This window comes from Dasypus novemcinctus, chromosome 5 (assembly GCF_030445035.2).
Source record: "Dasypus novemcinctus isolate mDasNov1 chromosome 5, mDasNov1.1.hap2, whole genome shotgun sequence".
NCBI lineage: Eukaryota > Metazoa > Chordata > Mammalia > Cingulata > Dasypodidae > Dasypus > Dasypus novemcinctus.
The window spans coordinates 45,944,498-45,964,938 of NC_080677.1; the positions used below are offsets into that span (position 1 = coordinate 45,944,498).

Sequence of the window (20,441 nt, forward strand, 5' to 3'; positions counted from 1 at the left end):
GTGCTTTTTCAGTCTACAGTTTGGGCCCTTTTTTATTTGTCAGGTTGTGACACAAGCAGAATCCCTCTGTGATATTAACAGAGCTCTAATAGTAACCAAGGCCAACCGATTTGATTAAAATATGATCCTGTTCTTCATAAATATCCCTGAAGCAAACGAGAGTGTTGTCCAAGAGCGTGCAAGTGTTTACTTCCAGTTTGCTATTTTGTTCGCAGGGAAAAGTCCATATGCTGAAGGGGGACATGGTATTGTCCCATTTTCCTGTCAGTAATTAAATAGCCATGGTGTTATTTAATGTATAACTTATGAAAGATTCTGGACTGAATGTTCATTGACTTATTGCACTATTTTATTTTACATGCATGAACTGTCACTAGCTTTGATTTAATTTTTAGCTGAAGTTTTGTTTCTCCATTGCATTAAGCCAAATGGAAGAAGCCATTAGCTTCTCTTAGGGTCCCTTCAGTGTTCCTTTCCCTGAGCTTTGCTCCAGGGTCTGATTGTCAGAGAATGCATAAGGAGTGATTCATGGGGTACTGCCTGCCCTTAATTGCAGAGTGAGGATTTTGCTTATACAAACATGGTTGCCTTGGGATTTATTTCCAATATTTATATTTTGCCATTCTACCAGCTAACTTCAGCTATTGGCCTGAGAGTATAACCAGTACAGTGTATAAATGCCATCTTGATTGTGAAACTGTCCTAATACATATTTATTCTCTCAGCACTCTTTAAAGATCTTACTTGATTCATTTTCTCATATTACTTATAGTTTCACAGGAGGTATAGCAACAGCAACAAGAAATTCTTAATACCTTCCAACTTCTCTAACCCATAGTTTTATAAATTAATATAAATGCCTACATTACTTCAAGTAACGTATGGTCGTAAGCAATGTTTTCTACCTTTATGTTTGGTGCCTTAAATTTCTCAGGTATTGAGGGGAGTGAAGCATCTTCCATATTAACTCTCGTGTTACTATGTTTTAGTTTAACTTGTTTTTTGATCTGAGACGAGAATTTCTTGTGCTCTTTGATGCCTGAATACAGTTACTTGGCATATGCTTTCAAGAAACCTCTTCAGCAAAGATAGAGACTTTAAGTAAAGATTTATAGAAACTCCCAGAAGGACAGCAGTTATGCAGGACCTCCCATTCCAGATTAAAGAGTAGGGAGAGAATGTTCGACTGCTATTGAGTCATTTTATATCTGAAGACACTGGTAAAAATTTTAATGCCATATCAAAGGCTTGGGCAAATTAACAAAAAGTAATTTTTAAATTTGTTTTCTTATTTGAACTTTTTTCAGCATTTCTTATTCTTGACTATTTCATCTCCTTGAAATCTTTCTCCTTTTGGTCAGAGTGGAACAAAGATTTTTCCTTTCTCTTTATATATTCTTTTTTTTTTTTCAAAATGCAGTACTGGGGATTGAACCCGGGACCTTGTACATGGGAAGCAGGCACTCAACCACTGAGCTACACCCACTCCCCTTCATATATTCTTTTGATTGTTCCTTCTCACTTCATTCCTTTTATGTCCTCCTTTTCATGTACCTCTTCTCTCCCTGGGTTCTGCCTCCACACCTTTCCTCTTTAATGATAATGGAAGTGATCTACATCTGTGCTGTCCAATATAGTGGGTACTCACCACAATGGCTGTTGTGCATTTGAAATGTAGCTAGTGGGACTGAAACTGAAATTTTAAATTTTAATCACTTTTGCTTACTTTGAATTTAAATAGCCATGTGGGGTTGTTGGCTTCTGTGTTGGTCAGCAAAGCTTTATGTAGTGATGCCTCCTAAATTGGTATCTGCAGCCAGGGTATCTCCTCTGCAGCTGTGTACTAAACATCTTTACCTCATCCACCACTAGTGTCCTGCAACAAATTTCTAAAAAGGCAACACGTCTGGACTCAGCCCCTCAGCCCTCAGCTGGGCGTCAGTGTGATGTTTCACACAGCAAGCCTGGTCTTCAACGTGATGCTCCACAGACAATTCACGCTCAGCAAGTCCAACGTTGAAACCATTATTTTTCTTGACCACATTTCTCCTCTCTTCCTGTTGCTTTTCTAAGTTAATGGCTTCAATATCCAAGCCTAAAACCTGAGACTTATCCTTGATCTTTCTCAGTTCTTTATCATGTACCACAAGGTGCTTATCGTGTTGTTGACTTTCCCTTTCAAAAATGTCTTGATTAGAAAAAAAATAACTTAATTTCATGACCTCTTCTTGATTTTACTGCCTTAGTTCTCATCCATATTCTTTCTTGACTGAACTTTTGAATCAGCTTTTTGATTGGTGTTTTTGCCTTCAATTATAATAACCCCTTCCATTCATCCTCTGTAACTGCATTAACATGCAGTTACTTGACTATGTCAATTTTCTCCTTAAATTTCCATCAAGGCAAAGTCCTAATTCTTTAGGAGTACAGAAAACTGCTCTATAAACCTGGACCTTGACTACTTTTTTTTTGCTTTAGCTCTCGTTATTCAAGTACTTTATCCCTTTCCTTTCTCTGGGCTATAGTCATGCTAAATTATTTACAATTCTCCAAGCAGATTGATCTCTTTTGTGCCTGTTTGCCTTTGTACATGCTCAGTTTGCTTTAAAGTTTTCTACCTTTTTCTTTGCAGTCTGGTGAACCTCTTACTCCAGACTCAGTTAGTAGATATTACTCATTTGAAGTCTTTCTTAATCCTTTTTTGCCTCCCTTACCCTGCAGAGTTAGTGGGACTTGACAGCATAGTGTATTTTATACATATTATATTATATTATAGTTTGGATATGTGCTTTCTTTGATAAAGGATTAGGAGCCAGTGATACTTAGCATGACTTGCATGTTATAGAAGCACAAAAAGTAAAATTGTTATCATAATCATAATCAGTTTCATAGTGCTTATTTTCTACTAAGTATTTTCAGAGTCATAATTCTCTTCTTAAGATTGAAACATAGTGATCATGAATTAAAACAATATATATAGTCTCATTCTGGAAAAGCATGTGGAAACCATGAAAGTTAAATCAAACATTTCACAGTAATAAAGTTTTCTTTTACTTCCAGTTGGTGAAAATTTACAGTTTTAAAAAATATGGCTTTAGGATTTGCGAATCAAATACCCTAATTGTAAAGTAAATTTATGCAAAAGTAAAAACAGATTGGAAATAATTTTAATAAAAGAAAGTGCTGTGCTTTAAGTTTTCACTAAAGTGAGGGCTGTGATTCAGATGATGTTAACCATTTAATTTCAATCTTTACTGAAAATAGAAGAGGGAAATGATTTAAAGAGAGGAATAGGACATTTGGATTATATTCTAAGGAAGATTTTTGGAAGGAGAGGGTTATCAAATATTGGAAATGAGAGGTTGTATTGTCTTCCTTAGATGCCTTTTTCAAATGTTGGAGTATCGTCTTTCTGGATTTGTTTAGTGGAGCAGAGGGATCCAGTCTTTCTAAGAATGGAAAGAAATGCCATTACCCCCAGTGTGGTCCTTCTATAAATTCTATAGGGCTATTTTTACAAATGGGGATAATCAGATTTCCTTACATTCCTCAATCAAATAAAATGCTCTGCTTTTGCTTTTATTGCTTTAGCCCTTTGACTAATGCAGATTAGGAGAATAAACAAAATTCTGCTCAACTCTGGATTACAGAACATTTGATTTTTAAGTGGCTAAATATATGTAGAATAGAGAAAAGAGCATTAAAAATGATGGAAAACGAGATTAAAATATAGTACATGGGTATTTTCTGAAACTTTCCTGAGCATTCTTTTATTTACAAAATATTACAATTGGAAATATAAACTCTAATGATGTTATACTATAATTTGCTAACTTTTGAAGGAGGCTAATCTTTGAAGCACATATAGACATTAAAAACAAATGAAAACAAGTAATAAACAAAAAACTCCTTATAGGTTCATCCTAGGAAATGAGTGAAGGCTAAGCAAAACAAGTAACATGATTCTAACAAAATTTTTGTTCCCTAGAAACACATTTTTTTCATAACTCAGACGCTGTATAAACTGAATATTTATAAATTATGAATTTAAATTTACTTTTAATATTATTCTTGTATGTTCAATCATAGACCAGTCTTTTAAAATCTACCACCTCCCATTTTCTTTTTCATTATGAGGTTGTGTGGTATTTTATTTTTATTACTAATTTCTATTTGGTTATATGAAAACATTTCAGTCTTTTCTCTACAGTGATTCACATAATGATGATGTTCACATGTACATTTCATGTTCTCCCATCTCCAGACCACTCCCAGGGATATAGCCACAGTTACACAGTTATTCAAAATTCCCAGCAGGATAGATCTTTGTAAGTTTAGTCCTTTCTCTTATGCTCAAGAAAGCACACTGGAATGCAAGTCAGATGTCATTACTTTGACTCTTCTCTAATAAATTTATGAAATTATCTTTTGCAAACTTCTCTACTTTAACTGATATTTATAATACTAGTGGCCTATCTAAAAATAAGACAAACCAGTGTGTGGGGACTCAACTATTTAAAGCCACTATTACATGGAAGGTCTACTTTCTTCAAGTTAATAAGTCATAATTACACTCAGTTTTCTTAATTTGTTTTGAAAAGAAAAGTACTTTGCCTCTCATTTTGCAGTGAAGTAGGAAAAGAAATACCATAACAAATTATCTGTTTCTTAAGAAAAACTGAAGGCAGATAGGTCAATGCAGACCCTGATGTAATAATTTATAAATGTATACTTGCCCATGCTAGGAAAGTTCCATACATGATTTGTGTTTCTTGATGGATCTGCCCTTATGCCAAGTTTCCTGCTTTCATTCTGTTTCTTTTTAAGTTTGTGGATATGATTGCCAGAAAGGCTTAGTCTTCTTTCATTCCTCTGACTGTTTTTATCAGGAAAATACAAACTCAAAGTGGAGTCCAGTTTCTGGCATTTGAGAACATGTGTTTGTTACCATGTTTTTCTGAGGCCAATTTAAACATGTTACTGCATTACAAGTCTAACTATCCATTTCAGGTATGAATATTCTCCCACTTTCCTCACCTGAGTTCTATGCCTGAGATCTATTCTAGGTGCTTCCAGTAGGAATTCATGTCAGCAGATACTCTCCTCTTACTTTGGTGATGCACATATGTGCACATCTATCATATTTTAGAGCCCAGCAGCCACTTTTTCAAGATGAAAATTTTAGTTTTGTGTTTGATTATTTCACAAGGAATACATCTATGAAGTACAAACAAATCCTATGGAAAATAGGCTCCATCTTGCAAGAATGTGTGTTTAAGATACCATTACAGGAATCTAGCTCAGTAGAAGAAGAAAAACTTAAGTTGTGGGACTTGGGCATGTCACTTAACCTTTGTTACTTGACTGTAAGGTGACAGGGATCTAAATAACCTCTCAGGCCAGGACATACGATTCTGTAACACTTGCTCCACAGGCAAGAAAAAAGGAAAGATTACATTAAAATATGATGAGTGCTTACTTGAGTTTAAAAGTGGACTTTAGGATAAAAACAGAATTAATAGGAAAATATTGTGTAACTAGAAATTACTATAAAGTATTAACATACTTATGGCTAGGAAAATGCATCAGTCTTAATTTTAATAAAGTCTGTCTCAGTTGTTCCTTTTCAATTATTATTATTATTTTTTGGTTTTATCATAGATATTTTTCCTAAGATAGATATTTCAGACTTAATGCCAAGATGAAAAAACAATAAGAGCAACAACAAAAAACCTCCCACAAAACCGGGGTGTGGGGTCATTACAGCTGAAAGCTAAAGTATATATGTCTCAGCCAAACTCTTTGGCATTTTCTTTAATGACCTATTTATCCTTCATTAATTTTGCCTTTAATATAACAAAATATCCTAGAAATTGACTTCAGAAACATGCTGAAAACAAGTACGTCAATGTATATTTCCATCCACTCTGCTTATAATTAACAGCAAATTATTTTGAGAAAAGTTATCTTTGCCATATTTGGTTGAACTTCACTTTACTCAGTGAATATATTTTTATGCAGTTTCTGGACTTATTAGGCAAAGAGCCAAATAGTATTTGTTGTGAAATCTAGGTAAGAAATGAAGATGGAAAATTTTTTTCAGAATTGAATATTACTGTCTTTTCCCAGTATTTTTAATATGTCTACATACATTTATATATAGTGATGTAAAATACAACATATAATAGTATTGGGAAATAAGACCAAAGCAGACATGAAAATAAGTTTATTTTGGGACCACCATTTCAAAGAATATCTAAATTTTGTGAAATCAGATATAAATAAGAAATAACCTGAGCTGGACTATCTTCTAGTGGACATTTATATTATAAGTACATATTTAGTGTTTATTATGAGATTTTATTTGTGTCACTTGTGTTTGCATTTTGTTTTCTTTTATAACATTGAACATCTACTTAATATGCACGGTGCATATTTGCTTCTGTCTGTTATTGAATTTTTTCTTAATGAGAGTTTGTACTGTGTCTCACTAAGTAAAAATGGTTAGCTTGTTGTTGCTTTTTTAAATCTAATGAATTATACCCCAGTATGCACTACTTGCATTTGACAATAGCTGAGGGTAATGTTAACTCAAGAAGTAATCTATTGATAATGTATCAGGAATGGCTAGATTAAAAATCTTGTTTATATAATACCTGATTAGGTTTAAATAAAAAGTACTTTTCTATAATGGTTTTGTATACAATCTTTTAAATTTTATTTAAATATAGGGTTTAGCCAGGATGGTTTTTTTTTTCCTGTAACTGCCACATTATTAAACTAGTGACCAGTTTGTTTCAGTTTCTCTTAGTCATTGACTTTGCAATCCTATTATGAGTATTTAGATTTTTTTAGAAGAGCTTTAAATTGTGAGTGTACCTTTAGTTATTTCTTTTTTTTTTTAAGATTTATTTTATTTATTTATTCCCCCTGCCCCCATTGTTTGTGCTCTCTGTCTGCTCCCTGTGTCCATTTGCTGTGTGCTGACTGTGTGTGGTCGTCTTCACACAGTGCTTAGAAGGCACCGGGAACTGAACCTGGGACCTTTCATGTGGGAGAGAGGTGCTCAATCGCTTGAGCCACCTCCATTCCCTGCTTTGTTGTCTCTCGTTGTCTTTCCTCTTTGTGTTTCCTTTTTGCGTCATCTTGTTGCATGAGCTCTCTGATCCAGCCCCTGGTGCCAGCTCACTGTCTTCGCTCTTCTTCTCTAGGAGGAACCAGGAACTGAACCTGGGACCTCCTTTGTAGTAGGTAGGAGCTCAATCTCTTGAGCTACATCTGCTTCCCTAGTTATTTCTCACTGTAAGGAAATCTTATATTCATATTCCTATTTGCAAAATTGGAATGATCTTTTTCTTACAAATAAGAGCCGTGCCCATTGTCTTTCGTTTCATGATTTTAAATATGAATTAAGTCTTAACAGTGTAACAGTTTGCTACTTTTTTTGCTTATGAGGTTTTAGTCTAACATATTTATGGAGTGCATATGTCTGTACTGTTTTATAGTATTATTAAGGATGCTAAGTATGTTTATGAGGCCTTAAAGGTCTACTCATTCAACATATTTTCTTTGAACCTCTCTTATGTACCAGGCACCATTCTAGGCAGTGCTGACACAGTGGTGGACATAAACCAGAAAAGTACCTCTCCCGTCTTGGAGCTCATTTTCTAATTGCATGTAACTGATAAATGAAGTATTTTACCCCTATGTTAAGCAATGTGAAAATGCACAGGAATCAGTGTCTATGCATAAATATTGTATGTTCAGATTCTGAACCATTAAATACTGAAGCAAATGTGCTTAGGTTCTGGTTCTTCAATTTTATATATTTTTTTTCTACAAAAAATACTCTGCTGAGAAGTGTGTCCACTGGATTTCTCAGTGGATGACTATCAATATATGTGTTAATTTCATATGATGGGGGATTAAAAAGAATAACATGGCTTTTTCATAGTTATGTATTCTAATATTAATAATTACTGTATTCATCCCAATTTAAATTTTTTTTTTTAAAGATTTATTTATTTATTTAATTCCCCCCCCTCCCCTGGTTGTCTGTTCTTGGTGTCTATTTGCTGCGTCTTGTTTCTTTGTCCGCTTCTGTTGTCATCAGCGGCATGGGAAGTGTGGGCGGCGCCATTCCTGGGCAGGCTGCACTTTCTTTTCACGCTGGGCGGCTTTCCTCACGGGCGCACTCCTTGCGCGTGGGGCTCCCCCACGCCGGGGACACCCTTGCGTGGCACGGCACTCCTTGCGCGCATCAGCACTGCGCATGGGCCAGCTCCACACGGGTCAAGGAGGCCCGGGGTTTGAACCGCGGACCTCCCATATGGTAGACGGACGCCCTAACCACTGGGCCAAAGTCTGTTTCCCAATTTAATTTTTTTAAAAGATTTATTTATTATTTATTTCTTTCCCCTTCCTGCCCCCTGTTGTCTGTTTTCTGTGTCCATTTGCTGTGTGTTCTTCTGTGTTCACTTGGATTCTCAGTGGCACCAGGAATCTGTGTCTCTTTTGGTTGGGTCATCTTCCTGCATCAGCTCTGGGCAGGCTGCATTTTGTTCGCGCAGGGTGGCTCCTTGCAGAGCGCACTTCTTTTGCGTGAGGCTCCCCTATGCGGGGGACACTGTTGCGTGGCATAGCACTACTTGCGTGAATCTGCTTTGCTCGTGGACGAGCTCACCACACAGGTCAGGAGGCCCTGCGTTTGAACCCTGGACCTTCCATATTGTAGGTGGATGCTCTATCAGTTGAACCAAATCTGCTTTCCACTATTTAATTTTAAAGTGCATAGAAAATATGTCTAAGTTATTGAAGCACTGATTTAAAACAGTGCATAAGATGAACTTGGCATCTATGCCATGGGACTGCCACAAAGAAATAGCCAGGGCCCTTTTGCTGTGATTCAATCTGGACTGATTTTCAGCCAGCACATCATTTTATTTCTACCACTGGCAATTGTACATTTGATCAGACCACTGCCCAGTTCTGACTGGTTGGTACCTGAGCTTGTACTGTTTGTTAACTATATTGGATATTATCCCTGATTTCAGTAACTGAGTAGATCTCAGTTTGGGTTTATTTTATTTTTTTTATTTTTTTAATATAAATAATTGAGTTTATCTCAAATACGATATGTTCAAAACCAATTCATATTTCCAATAATCTTATGTCAGTCTCCCTTATCCCAGTTCAGAGTGTACGTGTCCACTCAGTCAGCTGTCCTGAAGCATGTGAATTCATCTTTGTCCCTTATTCTTTCATATCCATCAATTAGCAATTTTATTGATTTTGCTTCCAAAGTGTTTCTAGAATATCACTCCTCTTTTATTTTTAAACATTTTCCCCCTCTCCTCTTTAAATTCTGCTGATGCTATCCTAATGCAGACACTCAAGATCCTTCATTTTAAAAAAAAATTATTGTGGTAACATATAACACAATTTCCCATTAGCCACTTGGGTATGATTTAGTAATATTAATAATAGGCACAATATTGTGCTACCATACCCTCCACTTTCATCTAGTTTTATTACTTTTGACTTGGTCTCCTTGATGCCTGTCTCTCCCCACTCCCTTTCTGTTATCTTAAGGGCATTTTGCTCATGTCATCATTCCAACTTAAATCTTCAGTGATTGTGTGTTGTCTACATAAAAACCCAAATTCTTCAGCATTCCAATTTGGGGCACTCAACGTATTTTTGGGCCTCTTTTATAATAGCATTCCCATGAGTTTGTTATTTTCCTGCCATTTCAGGCTTTTGTGCCTTATTCATATCATGCTCATTTATTTTACACTTCTACACTGTCACTTGTGTGACGTTGACCTATTCTGCTTTTTGAGATTGTACTTGTTTTTTAGGATTCTTTTTGGGTATCACTCATTCCTGGACTTCTCTGTGCCCATAAATTCTTTTTATGTTCTGACTTTTATTACTATTTCAGTCGGCTTGTAGAGGAAGGACCATGTCCTACTCACTTTCCTTTGATTTGCACTTTATAAGTGCAAAGTGAATATTTAATTGAATGGATAGTTTCTTGGGTACTTAGAATAATTTTCTTCTTAAACATATATGCACAGGTGGCTTAGATTGTTTGAAATCTAAGACAAACATCTGTTTATTTTCCTGTGTTTCATTTTACTTTGAGGGATTGCGGAAAGCTGTTTGCATTTATGTAATGTTAGAGTTGAGTCTCAGTTATCAGATTGGGGCCATCTAATAATATTATTTGATAGTTGCATCTCATATGTTTCTCAATAATATTTACTTAACACTTGATATGGTTCCTGTTTTGTATAAAGAGAAACCTAGGGCATAAAATTATCAAAATGAGTAAGACATGTGATGACTGAAGTTACATGGCTCAGGTCCCCTCTTTCCAGTTGCTTAACCAGTGGAGATCTTCTCCCTTTCCAAATAGTTCTCAGACTTTTTTTCCCCCCTCGCCTGTCTGCTCACTGTCTGCTCACTGTGCCTGCTCATTGTCTCTGTTTATTGTTTGCCTGTTGTGTCTGCGCATCATCCTTAGGAGGCATAGGGAACCAAACCTGGGACCTCCCATGGGGGGGGCAGGTGCTCAACTGCTTGAGCTACATGGCTTCCTTCTTGTTGTGTCTGCTCGTTGTGTCAGCTTGTTGCATCAACTCATGTGTCTGCTTGTCTTCTTTAGGAAGCACTGGGAACCGGATCTGGGACCTCCCTTGTGGGAGGCGGGTGCCCAATTGCTTGAGCCACATTGGCTCCCTACTCATGGTGTCTGCTCATTGCATCAGCTTGTTATGTAAGCTTGTTGCATCTGCTTGTTTTCTTTAGTAGGCACGGAACCTGGACCTCCCATATGGGAATTGGGTGCCCAACTGCTTGAGCCACAACTGCTACCAGTTCTCAGACTTTTTGTAAAGATTTTGCAACTATTACTATGCTAAAAAAAAAATAAACTGCATGACTAACAGAGAATATTCTTCATTCAGGACATTGATATTATTTGAAAATCCTTCCCATCAATATATGATAGATTGAGAGGGACCAACTATATCCTCTAAAAGGGATTTATCTCACGAAAGAATCTCTCTGAACTCATTTGAGCTAAAAGCTGTGAGAAAAAAAAAAAGGGAATTCTCCTTTAGACTTCAGTGCTTATATTTCTCTATTTCCAAGCTTTTATTTATTCAGAATTTTTGATGTGCTTATCATAACACCTTAATTTTCATGTTGTTTGTGCTTAGGTTTTGACCTCAGAAATATTCAGACATGGCATATTTTCTTCATTTTGAAAAATGGAGGCAGTAGTAGTAGAAGCAGCAGAGGTAGTAGCATTCCTTCTGAAGTAGTAAATATTCAGAGAATTCCCAAAGCTACAGCTTGAAGAATATTATATGCTAATGAGGGCAACACCCTTATTTTAAAGATGAAAAACTGAAATTCCAAAAATGTAATTGAGCTCTCTCTGGTTTTAGCAGAAGATTTTATGCACTTAATTGTGTGTAGGGAGAATAGCAAATAAAAATAATGTGAACCTAGATACTTCACTTATTAATGGTTTTTTCTTTAGAAAATTCTGTATTCGTGACACTGGACTAGGAAATGTTTTTTACCTATCCTTTTGCTTTAAAGTTGCCTTTAAGCTTGCTACTTCACTAGCACAAATACCTGTTTGTTCGATGGAGGAATTAATTCAATTTAGTGTGTCTTTATGCTGTTTATTTAGTTTTACCTATTTTTGAGTATTTATACATCATTCTTGGCTTTCTATTATTTAAACTTTCACATTACATGATGGTCAAGATCTATAGACAGAACACAACTGCATACTTTTTGATTAGGAAGAAATTTATATCCCTTTTCTCCAATTTTTGCCCTTGAACTTTGCAAGTTTAGTTCTAAACCATAAGATGATGTTCTTACATTTCCTTTTAGCCACAGAGATGCCAGCAAAAATTCTGTCAAATACTATCAAGGCCACAGGAGTCTGTTAAAAAAAGCTCATTTCTATCAACAAGAAGGTAACCTTGATAGTTAGCTTTTTCATTGAAATGGTGGTCATGTTTGCATTTTTCTCCATCCTCACAGACACATTAGCCTTATTAAGTTGATTTGATTTGACTCTAGTCCTTGGCACTGGGATCCAGATGTTAGGTAACCACTTGTCTCAACTCAAGGGTTTGGGTGTCACTGCTCTATTTTTCCTAATGTTTGTGCCTTCCCAAACTTCTTTACATTGTTGTTTTCATTCAGGATAATCAAACCTATATTCCTTTTTGAAATCTCTATTTTCATTCACTGTTTTATTGCAGATTAAAGACTGGTACATTAGGAGACGATCAGTTAATCAATAAACTTCAGTCATCCCATTTTATGATCAAGCTGACCCATTGATCAAAGTGAAAAGTTAGGCAGTCCCTTTTCTTTTAAATGGCAATTTCTGAAGGCTCAGATAATGTGTTTATGGGAGGTGTAGCTCTATCCACTTATGTACATTTGGAGATAGACATGCATTTGCGTGTGTGTGATGTACACATAAGAAGATCCATACATATATAAAAGTGGCTCCACTGGTACTTCAAAACACTGCATTTTCACTTTTCTTAAGAGTTGTGTCAGATTCTAATCATTAGCAAATCTACATACATATATATTTTTAAATGACATACTTCTGGGCTACTGTAATGTATAACCTTATTTTGTTAAGACTAGCATTATAATGTCTCCTACATCTCTAATATAAATTTTCAGTCATTGTAGCCATAGTAAAGTAGACACAAATGCTGTGATTACACAATTCTGAAAAATACTCTTTTCATATTAATTATAAAATAAGTGGATAATGGTTTTAGAATCTTAAGATTTGGCATCTTTATTTTGGTAAAATGCAGGTTGTCCTTTGATTAAATTCCCACCATGGCTTTTTTTCATAATGTAAAATAAATAACATCCATGGTGTCAGGTATTGTGCTGGATGGAAAGAAATAAATACAATATTAGCAATAATATTAATCTCTTATGTTTAGCAATTTAGAGTTCATAGACCATTTCGGCATTTCCCATCTCACTTGCTTCTCACAATGACCCTGGGATGTAGAAAGAATAGGCAAGTCTCAGACAGGTTTAGCATGGTTCCCAAAATCTAATAGGTATTAAATGGCAGAAACTAAACTCATCTTGTGACTTTTCCTTCTGCAATGCTTTCCAGCAAAATATGCTATCCTGTCATCTATTGAATTGTTACAACTCTACAAGTGAGTAAAACACAATCTAAGTAGTGTTTTTGTCCACATGTCTGAATCCATACACAAATACGTATGTTTGTATACTGCAATACATTTCTGAAAACCTATCAGGAAAAAAATAAAGGTTTCTTAATGCTTACAGGATTCTTTTAATTTATAACCATGCACAAAATAATATGTATATGGAAAGCAAGGGTGGAGTAGATAGCCACATAAGTTCCCTGTTACTCTATGAAAATCTTCATCCTTGTGCTTTGAATTGGAGAAGTGTGGTTAAGTCTTATGTATACACACATTTTCAGCTTCAGGAATCTTGAATGTTTGCTTAACAAAATGATTACTCCCAGAAGAGGATTTTACATTTTAGTTTAGGACACTGTTTATCTTCGGGTAGCATATAAAAAAAATTTGCTGATATTTTGCTGGAATTAATTGAAAATAACATATGGCACATTATTTGACTTTGGTATAACCATTTATGCTATAGACACTAAAATTGTACAGGACAGGCATCATGGGATTCATTCAGGGAACTCAGTATAGCGTATTACATAAGAGTAAGGCATTGGACCCAAGTGACTTGAGTCCAAATCTCATCTTTGCTACTTAATATTTGTGTGATCTTTTTTTTTTTTTTAAGATTTATTTATTTATTTATTTGTCACTCCTTCCCCCAACACCCCCCTCCCCGGTTGTCTGTTCTCTGTGTCTATTTGCTGCGTCGTCGTCTTTGTCTGCTTCTGTTGTTGTCAGTTGCATGGGAATCTGTGTTTTCTTTTTGTTGCATCATCTTGTGTCAGCTCTCCATGTGGGCGGTGCCATTCTTAGGCAGGCTGCACTTTCTGTCATGCTGGGCGGCTCTCCTTACGGGGCGCACTCCTTGCGCATGGGGCTCCCCTATGGGGGGGACACTCCTGCGTGGCAGGGCACTTCTTGTGTGCATCAGTACTGCGCATGGGCCAGCTCCGCACGGGTCAAGGAGGCCCGGGGTTTGAACCGCGGACCTCCCATGTGGTAGACGGATGCCCTAACCATTGGGCCAAGTCTGCTTCCCTTTATTTGTGTGATCTTATATAAGCTATGTACGGTCATTCTGCCTCAATTCTTTCCTCCACAAAACGGGCTGTGTTACCTTCCCTTAGGAAGTAGTAAATTGAGTAGTCAATGAGTATATGTGTGTGTGTAAAGATATGTGTATGTTTGTATGAGATATGTAAGTAATATATTACACCTGGCAGATAGTAAACTCTTACTTTATGTATGCAAATAAATAATGAACTCTACACAATCCACAGTTCATATTATGATACATCACAGCTATATTTATTCCTTTATGATCAGCTTACCTTTCTGTTGTTTTTGTTAAATATCTACCAACCTATAGTCCTCTCTCTATGCACACCGTAAAATATTTCCAAGAACAACTTCTTTATCTCTTATTGTTGGCCACAGTAAGCAGTTTGGTGATTTTTACCCAGTGTTATATTGTCAAAAGAAATTCGTGTCGTTAGTTCAAACCTACTTTCACTTTGACCATGAGGAGTCATAACAAAAAGTTGAGCTGAAAACATTCCAGTATTTATGAGACAGGCCGTTATAAGATCAGTTAATACCTTATGTTTAAGATTGTGAGTTATGAATTCTGGTTGATCAAGGGCACCCTAATTTGTGGGTCTAGCAAAATCGCCCGCATCTTCAATGTTTTTGTTCATTTTGAAGTTGATGTATTCATTGAAAGGGAAAAAAGTGTTGATTTTTCAATTAAGATGCAACCTTTACAATGCAAAGCAATAGTAATTATAGTGTTCACTCAGCCTGAAGAAAAAAATTTCACCAGTTAAATAGCAATAATCAAGATGAGAACTACATTAGAAGGGTGCTAATTTTATGATCATCTCTATTTAAATAATAAAAATGAATCCACAGGCATCTTGCTGTAACACTACTTGTGATGAACTGGTATTCGGCTTTAGATATTGTTTCCATTTAAAAGTAATTGGCTGCTTAAATTGTAAATTACCAAAGAACATCATTATAAAATAGGTATTTGTCCAATGAATCAACTATTTAGCAGTGGTTGGCAGAAATCTTTGACCCAAAGCATTTCACAAGTTTTAGTGTAGTCTGTTTTTTTTTTTTTTCATTAAGGAGGTACTGGGGATTGACCTTGCACATGCAAAGAAGGTGCTCAAACCACTGAGCTAGACCCACTCCACTAGTGTAATTTTAATATCATATCAGATTCTTATATTTTCAGCTTCCAAGGAAAATAAACAACCACAAGAACCCACATTAGAGTTTAAGAGTTTCAATTGGATTTTGCATGCTAAAATTAAGAAAAATAGGTTCTAACTCTATCTGGAAAAAAACAAAAAAAATAAAACTAACATCAGGGGATTAAACTACCTTTAAACCTATAAGGCAATATGTGGGCTTTCGAGTCCCACATGTCTGGGTTTAAATCTTAGTTCTACAAGTTACCATTTTTGTGATTTCTGAGCTAATTACTTACCCTCTCTGAACCTCAAAAGCAAAAGGTGAAAGTAAAAAGGTTGGCCTAATGATCAAATGAGCTTTTAGAACCTAGTTGAGAATTTCATAACTCAGCAGCTCTATAGAGGTAATACAACATCACTATCTATTTAAATGGGAACAGTTTTGAGACTAGAGAGCTTAAAAGCTACAGGAACTGTAATGAAGACTCAGAATAGTAATGCCACTTGTACAATTTTTAAAATTCAGGAATGACTGGATTTGATCTAGCAATGAAGGAGCTTGATTTGTCATGTTATTCCTGCTACAGTGTGCTGGTGGAATATCTTCCCTAGAAGATAGATAATGAATAAGTCGCTCTCCAAAAAGTAAATACCAGCTTACTTTCCATTATGCTCTACTACCAACTCGAAAGAAGAAATACTACAGATGTAGCAGCAAATGCATTACAAATTTGTAGAAGACACTCCTCTTTTTCTATATTGTACTATAGGTTGTCTATGCACAGTGCTTTGCATGTTTCCTTTAAGAAAGATAGATACTGTATTCATGGCTCACAATTGAAAAAAAATTAGTTCTACAGACCAAAACATATTTAAACCATATCTTTAATTTGAGAGCCATTCCTCTTTGCAAATTATATGAATTTTTTATGTAGTTATAATGCCAAGATGAATATAAACAAATATTTAGGTATTCATTTATATAAGATGCAGGTCTTATGCATAAATATAGCTAAAAAATGTGATCCTTGTCTTCAGAAAGCATACTTGGATGTTTGGAAGCAGAGAAGGAGACATAATGGGAATAGTGAAGCCACAGTAGAGTGAGGAGTTCCTGTAACAGCTCAGAGTGTAGATTTTGGAGTCTTATTAGTAAGGTTTACTGCCCCCATCCCCTACTTTCCATCTGGGTGATCTTGGTAAATCACTTTGTCTTTTAATACTTTCTTTTTTCTCATCTTCCAGAGGGGCTCACAATAGAAAGGATGCCATAGAGGTATAATGAGAATAAAATAAGTCAGGGCATTAATACTTTTAACATTATTTATATTATTAACAATAAAATACTACATGATTAAAAATTAAATGAATCTTACATTTAAGTTTTCTTTGGTTCTGTAGTTTTTTATTTATTTTTTTAAGTAAGAGATTGACATAGATTATAGCAGTTGAGGCAGATTTCGTGAAGAAAATGAGGTATGACCTGGAACAAAAAAACCCAGACTCATGATTAAATATTAGAAATAAAATGAAAATAGAGATGACCCGTTCAATCACTGTGTTTGATGAATTACATTAACTAGCACATGCACAGTGTTCTCTATGTGCTAGGTGCTCTTCTAAGCACTTTATGTATAACTTAATGCCTCCAAATAAGTTGAATGTTTAGATATACCACCACATTTAAGAATAGAGATAAATCTATATAGACCTTATCTGTAATCACATCTTAAATTTTACAAACTCTAATATTTATTTAAAGTGAAATTTTATGTGAAAATTAAATTATATACAGAACCTATTTCCCAGGTAGAGCATCTGTATATTTGGCTGTGAACCCAAACTAAGTTTGTCAGAGGTAAAACAGTTAACAGTTTACCCAAGGTGCCAATAGTTAGTGACAAAAATGGAGCCCAATCCCTGTTGCTACCAAATTTTCAATATATCTGTGCTTACCACATATGAGTTTGCTTTTTAAGATTGCGTGATTTTACTCAGTGATGAAGGAATGTCTATTAGGTGGCATGAAGTAGGAATGAGCAGTTTTTGTCCCCTATTTGATCTGGGAACAGTGTTTGGATTCAGATGTGAACACTGAAAATGGTAGGATGAGGTTTGATAGGTCAAATAAGTCAAATTTTATAGGTCCGGGCTACTAGTCAATCAGACATGTTTTGTGTTTATCCTAAGAACAAGAGGTCCAGCCTGGAAATTTCTGTGTAGGAAATTAGATGTCCTGTTGTGGAAGAGAAGAAGTTGGAAATAAAAAAACAAAAGCCCTAACATTTTGTTGTAAACATATTTTGGCATATAGTTACACTTGTAGATAACCAGATTTAAAACAAATACATACTATGTGTAATGCACATATACCAGAAATTTTATGTTTATGTCAGTGGAATCTAATGTGGCAATCCAAAGAAATAGTTCTGGCTAGGAATTTATGCATGCCCTGGAAGGGAAGAAGTGAATCAAGCTTTTTCTGACTTATTTTTATCCCTATGCACACCCTTAATTTACAAAGCTCCTATTACTTCAAAGGGGTGAGGAGGAGAATATAAACCAGGCCTATTATGTTTAGGATCATATGATTATTTTGCAGGTGGCATCCATGTGTTTCTCCAAAGTTCATCTTTTCTGCTTGCATACTTGGAAGGAGAGCAGAGTGCTCCTTCATCTTCATATTTTTCTAGTTTTTTGGAACTATCCATCACAAAGGAAGGCTGTCTAAACCCTCTTTGTGTGTAAAAGTGTTAATATAAGCTGCTGAATCTATCAGCCAGCTATAGTATTTGATGTACCTATTAGTCACCTTAAACCTGGAGTTAGAGCAGAGGCATTGGCAGGACTCTCTGTTCTAAAGGATTAGGTTATAATTCAGGAAATAAAATAAAAACTCAAAATAGATAAGAAATCCATTCCACACTTGAGTGTCCTACATTGTGTTGTGCTGGTTAACCTTTATGTGGCTTCACAGAATGCTATGTGCTGTCATCAATTGCCATCTACTTTGAGCACTAAGTTGAAGAAAAATGATTACCCTTGCAATGAAGTTCGCAATCTGTAGCAGGCATTATAATATTTGTTCATTCAAATGGGCATGTTGTTAATACCTAAAAGTCTAAAAAAGATTAAATTTAAATAGGTTCCTTATGCAGACATATCAGTAAATATAGTTTTGGCAATTTAAAGGAAGACAATTGAATATTGGACTAAGTTGAGTGCTTGGATATACTACCATACTTAAGAATAGAGATAAATGTATATAAGCCTTATAAAATCACATCTTAAATTTTGCAAGCTCAAAAGGATAAAGTAACTCTAATATTTATTTATTTATTTATTGAGGTACTGGGGGCCAGGGATTGGACCCAGGACTTAGTATGTTGACTAGCACTCAATCACTGAACCACATCAGCTTCCCTGAATTCGTTTTTTCATTTGTTTTGCTCGTTTTTTTGTTGTTGTTTTTTTTTTTTCCCCAGGAGGCACCGGGAACTGAATCTGGGACCTCCCATGTGGGAGGTGGGCACTCAACTGCTTGAGGCATATCCACTGCCTCTGTTTATTTAAGGTGAAATTTTATGTGAAAAATAAAATTATATGCAGAACTCATTTCCCAGCTCTGTGCATCTGTATATTATGAATAACAAAAAGACTTTAATTGTGCAAGAGTATATACATATGCATATGTGTAGTGATGTAATACATATACATATATATTATATTAGTCAGCTGAAAGGGTGCTAATGCAAAATACCAGAAATTGGTTGGTTTTTATAAAGGATATTTATTTGGGGTAGGAGCTTACAGATACCAGGCCATAAAGTGTAAGTTATTTCCCTCACCAAAGTCTATTTTCACTTGTTGGAGCAAGATGGCTGCCGATGTCTGTGAGGGTTCAGGCTTCTTGGGTTCTTCCCTTCCAGGTCTTGCTTCTCTCTGGGTTTAGGGTTCCTCTCTTCCTGGGGCTTCAGCTTAAGTCTTCAGCATCAAACTCCAACATCAAAACTCCAACATCTAAAACCCTTAACTCTGTCCTTTACTATGCCTTTTATCTGTGAGTCCCCACCCACCAAGGGGTGGGGAATCAATGCGCTAATGACATGGCCCAGTCAAAGCCCTAATCAAAACCTATTCATACCCAGGTACAAAAGACCAGATTTCCAATATCTATTTTTGGATTATGTTTATGTTTTTTTTTTTTTTTAGAAGGGACGGGGGATTCAACCCAAGACCTCGTATGTGCAAAGCAGGCACTCAACCACTGAGCTACACCCATTCCTCTCAATACATATTTTGATGCACATGCAGAATGCCCTGCCTAAGATAGAAATAAAAGGTTTAAACTTTCTATTTCCAATAACATCTGTACAGCATGGCTACTTAGTTTTGATCTACATTTTATGTTTAATGTGGTAATCTAATTTCTCCTTACTTGCAGTTAGCATGTCAAAGTAAAAAATATACATTGGAATGGTGCCATGACACTGTACTGTGGAGCCAGATTTAGTAAAAAGTGAGATGCCTTAGTTCCTATCAAATTAGGCTTGCTCCTAAAGAATCCAAATGATACTATTATATGAAATTTTTCCCTTTAAGGAGCCTCAAGGATGGACTTGTAGGATAGCATAATAGGGAGACTCTAAAGCAGATAAAAAAGAAACACTTTAAACTAGCAGCTGGGAAGTTATCTCAACAACTCTATAAAATATTGTAATAAAAATTTAAGGCTAATTTTTACATATTTAAGAAGCTTTTCTGAACCATGATTTAAAATACTTCTCAGTAACTCTCATTTTCAAGATTGTGAAGGTGGATAAGGGTAATAATCTCTTAGACTCCTTACATAATTAGTGTAATCTGATTTGGTTCATCTGTGACTCATAACTTCAAGTGGATTCCAATTAGAACTGTGTTTACATAGAAAAAAATTATTCTGAATCTAGGATATAATACATTTTTTAAAAGAAACTTCTAATCAAAGGAAACAATTCAT

General features: G+C 35.6%; 1 protein-coding gene across 6 annotated transcripts in view; it reads left to right on the forward strand.

Moving 5' to 3' along the window:
- Nucleotides 1–20,441, forward strand: part of ETV1 (ETS variant transcription factor 1) — an 88,158-nt gene that overhangs the window by 12,619 nt on the left and 55,098 nt on the right. The gene's annotated exons all lie outside the window — the stretch shown is intronic.